Here is a 5,401-nt window from a genome sequence, read left to right on the forward strand (position 1 = left end):
TGAAACAAATTAGCAAAAGAAAAAAAAAGCAAACAATCCCATCAAAAAGTGGGCTAAGGACATGAATAGACAATTCTCAAAAGAAGATATACAAATGGCCAACAAAAATATGAAAAAAATGCTCAACATCTCTAATGATCAGGGAAATGCAAATCAAAACCACAATGCAATACCACCTTACTCCTGCAAAAATGACCATAATAAAAAAAAATAGATGTTGGCGTGCATGCAGTCAACAGGAACAGTTCTGCACTACAGTGGGAATGTTAACTAGTACAACCACAATGAAAAACAGTGTGGAGATTCCTCAAAGAACTAAAAGCAGAACTAGGATCCAGCAATCCCACTACTGGGTATCTACCAAGATAAAAAGAAGTCATTATACAAAAAAGACACTTGCACACACATTTATAGCAGCACAATTCGCAATTTGCAATTCACAATTGCAAAAACATGGAATCAACCCAATCAACAAGCGGATAAATAAACTCTGTGTGTGTGTATATATATATGTATATATATGTATATATGTGTGTATGTATATGTGTGTATATACATATGTATACATATACATATATACACACACACATATATATACACACATATATATACACACACACATATATATATGGAGTATGATGGTATACTACTCAGACATAAAAAGGAATGAATTAATGGCATTCCCAGCGTCCTGGAGGGGACTGGAGACTATTATTCTAAGTGAAGTAACTCAGGAATGAAAAAGCAAACATCATTACATTCTCACTCATAAGTGGGAGCTAAGCTATGAGAATGCAAAGGCATAGAATGACACAATAGACTTTGGGGACTCAGGGGAAAGAGTGACAAGGGGATGAGGGATAAAAGACCATACACTGGGTGCAGTGTATACTGCCCGGGTGATGGGTGCACCAATATTTCACAAATCACCACTAAAGAACTTACTCATGTAACCAAACACCACTTGTTCTCCAATAACTTATAAAAATAAAAAAAAAATTTAAAAATAATACTATCAACACAGCAAACAGATATCCTGTGGAATGGGAGAAAATATTTGTGAACTATGCACCTGACAAAAGTGCTTTGTTATATTTTCCTCTAGTTAAATCATATTTCTGGTATATGAGTAATGCTAGAAAAAAAAGCAGTAAATGAGAATGTTTCAGTTCTATCCTGTATGTTCTTGCTAAGAAATTCTAAGAAGCAACTGAGAGTCTGTTTTACTACAGACATCAGCTTGTGTTCTCTTAACAGAATGACATAAATGACAGTAGAAAAAACTAGGAATAGTATGTGGGCAGGTGAAAAGGTAAATACACTCAGGTTTTTGGGCAATCGTACATGATTGGTATATTAATGCAAAGATTTTGAAGACAGTAATTTCCCTCTTTCTAGCACCTCTCTTCCAAAGTACATTACAAAGTAACTTTTTTTTTTTTAACAAAAGCAACTATAATTCTTGTCCAGGCTCATCATATATCAACAAAGGTTGAGAAAGGCAAGTGGAGAATAAATAGACCTCAAATACTCTTGCCTTATCTGGTTTTGTTACTTTGAAAGGCCCCCTTCACTCGTCTCTCAGTCTGCAGTCTGTGGGTCCCAGGTGTTGCTGAGATTTAAATAAATAAAGACACCTCAAGGCACAAGAAGACACACTGAACATGATTAGTAAATGTTCGGTGCTTTTCTTGGTAGACAATGTGTAGCCAGTGAATTTAGGGCTGCACTAAATGACTTCTAAAACCCTTTGCAGGCCTGAAATTCTATTATGAGGAATCAATTAACAAGAGCAAGTTTCTGATGTGTACACCTGCTCTCCTTATTTTGAGGAAACAGCAAGATAATATATATCCCAATAGAACAGATTAACACGTAGACAAGCTGGAGGGGGTATTGGCCTAATATTTTGAAATCCTTGCTTCACAACTTGGGCCATAAATATACAGCTGGTATATCACGGATATTTATAAGAGTATTTGTTTTGAAATTCAAGTTTGGTTTACCTGCAGTATATAAAAATCACTTCAGATTTGTATATATATATATATATATATATATATATATATATATATATATATGATTGTATATGGAGAATATACAAAGATGATGTGACGTCCCAGAGGTAACATTTATTTCATTATTTGAAAGGGATGTTTCAATATTACTAGAACTATAAAGCACCTTGAATCCTAGGATAAAATGATACTTCATATTTTAATATTTGGGGTAAAAATTATGTATCTCCTTACATGTTTATACTGAACCTGGAACCCAAAGAATATTTCCTAATCACTGGTGGGCTGTATCCTGTCCCTGTTCTATAATTACTAAATCTAACGTGCAGTAGGTTCACATGACAAATGTCTATTTCTATCTGATGAGCTGCCGCTTCTCATTATTTGCTTGGATTCAAAGGGGCCTGATTGATGCAAAATTCCAAGCCAAAGCTTTTGCTAAAGCAAAACTGTGTCGACTGATACTGCAATTTGTGGGGTTCAATATTTATGAATAGTGAACCAGTCACAGGGGAAATGACTAAAACAGAAAGCATTGAGCAATAAGATAGGTGATGTCCCAAACTTTAACATAAACTTTGGTCAAAGAATTGGCTGACTCCTAGGTATCTGGAAAAGAGAGATTCTGTGTTGTATTGTTGTGCCAAAAAGTGGTATGTTAGTGGGCTACTCACAGAAATGGTTGCAGACTAGAAGCTACAACATCTTGAATGTGTGCCCACCTGTGACCTTTCACTGCCCATTATGCACATCGAGGAATATCAGGATGCACTTCAGGACATTTTCTAAAGAACAGTCTGGAGTTGTTGATAGGAAAGAAAGCTGACCTTCTTATATAGCACAATTTTCCCTGTAAGTGCTTCATAAATACAGATATACCAACCTGCTGCCTTTCCCTCAGATACTCTGACTTAGAAAATAAATGAAGATAATTATCACTTTTAATTGCAGTTCAGAGCTCTCAATTCTTTGTCCAGGTTAGTTTTTTCTAAACCATGTATTAAGGTCAGTTGAACTTCTCTAATATAACCATATTTATTTCAATGAGAAAAAAGAAGGAAAAAATTAAAAAGTCATCCGTTTCCACCAGTTATGCATTTGCACACCCCCTACCTAGGAACGTATTCACCAACACAGATGGTCACAGTGTCGTCCTTGGGTGTTAAGTTCTCTGTTCTTGATGCTCCAGCTGTTATTTTCTAGTAACGTAGCAAGTATCTCAGAAACAAATGCTATCGAGGCATGTTTTCCCATCTGTAATACATAAAGGTGTATTTATACAATGCTATTAAGTGTGCTGTTTTACTAAGCACCTCTCTTATAAATTTTACATTCCTTGGAGACAAATGTTTTTTCTCGTATTTCATTTGCTTTACTTACAATCTCTAATTCACTGAGTCAGATAATATTAGAGTGAAAATTACAGTGCAGGCAGATCACTCACGCAAATACAGTGCAGAACTGAAAAAAAATTGAATTGTTTGAATTCCAATTCAAGTTTAAATCTACTAGGTAAAGTATATATTTTGATATATAAACCCTCATGAATCTCATTCCAGACTTATAAATTTTATTTCATTTACATCAACTTTCTAATCAGTTAGTGGGGCACACAAATACGCTTAGTGCACTGTGAAATGCAAGCCATTCTCAATAAAGGCCAGACAGGAAATTTATTTTCCTTTATCAGAATTGGCAAAGCAGAAAACAAAGTTGGAACATTACTTTGAGACTTGTTTTAGCAAAGGGGTTAATGAACTCTCAAATTGTTTTCTGCTCTGTTTATGCTTTACATGAAAATCTATGATGTTCAACTCCATCCTATTTTATCCCCAAATTAACTTCTGTAATGGCAGGCTCCAAAATGTATCCTGAAGAGAATGCTGAAACAGAAAGCAGTGAGCAACAATGCTGCCATTCAGGTTGCAATATACATGACGTTTACTTTGAAGAAACAGGTAACACCTCATCAATAGGAGTAGCAGTCCTATTTTAGGAAGAAGTGATGAGGAGATAATTGCTTATTGTATTACTTTTCTGGAATGGCTATGACAAAGGCCACAAACTGAGGTACTTAGAACCACAAAGATGTATAGTCACACAGTTCCGGAGGCTGGAAGTCTGAAATCAAGGTGTTAGCAGCATACATTCCTCCTGAGGACAGTGAGAGAAGGATCTGTTTCAGGACTCTTTCCTTGACTGGTATATGACCATCTTCTTTTTTTTTTCTTTTTTTTTTTAATTATACTTTAAGTTTTAGGGTACATGTGCACAACGTGCAGGTTAGTTACATATGTATACATGTGCCATGTTGGTGTGCTGCAACCATTAACTTGTCATTTAACATTAGTTATATCTCCTAAGGTTATCCCTCCCCCCTCCCCCCACGCCACAACAGTCCCCAGTGTGTGATGTTCCGCTTCCTGTGTCCATGCGTTCTCATTGTTCAATTCCCACCTATGAGTGAGAGCATGCGGTATTTGGTTTTTTGTCCTTGTGATAGTTTGCTGAGAATGATGGTTTCCAGCTTCATCCATGTCCCTACAAACGACATGAACTCATCATTTTTTATGGCTGCATAGTATTCCATGCTGTATATGTGCCACATTTTCTTAATCCAGTCTATCATTGGTGGACATTTGGCTTGGTTCCAAGTCTTTGCTATTGTGAATAGTGCCGCAATAAACATACATGTGCACGTGTCTTTATAGCAGCATGATTTATAATCCTTTGGGTATATACCCAGTAATGGGATGGCTGGGTCAAATGGTATTTCTAGTTCTAGATCCCTGAGGAATCCCCACACTGACTTCCACAATGGTTGAACTAGTTTACAGTCCCACCAACAGTGTAAAAGTGTTCCTATTTCTCCACATCCTCTCCAGCACCTGTTGTTTCCTGACTTTTGAATGATCGCCATTCTAACTGGTGTGAGATGGTATCCCATTGTGGTTTTGATTTGCATTTCTCTGATGGCCAGTGATGGTGAGTATTTTTTCATGTGTCTTTTGGCTGCATAAATGTCTTCTTTTGAGAAGTGTCTGTTCATATCCTTCACCCACTTGTTGATGGGGTTGTTTGTTTTTCTCTTGTATATTTGTTGGAGTTCATCGTAGATTCTGGGTATAAGCCCTTTGTCAGATGAGTAGATTGCAAAAATTTTCTCCCATTTTGTAGGTTGCCTGTTCACTCTGATGGTAGTTTCTTTTGCTGTGCAGAAGCTCTTTAGTTTAATTAGATCCCATTTGTCAATTTTGGCTTTTGTTGCCATTGGTTTTGGTGTTTCAGACATGAAGTCCTTGCCCATGCCTATGTCCTGAATGGTATTACCTAGGTTTTCTTCTAGGTTTTTATGGTTTCAGGTCTAACATGTAAGTCTTTAA

Source organism: Gorilla gorilla, chromosome 4 (assembly GCF_029281585.2).
Source record: "Gorilla gorilla gorilla isolate KB3781 chromosome 4, NHGRI_mGorGor1-v2.1_pri, whole genome shotgun sequence".
Classification (NCBI taxonomy): Eukaryota; Metazoa; Chordata; class Mammalia; order Primates; family Hominidae; genus Gorilla; species Gorilla gorilla.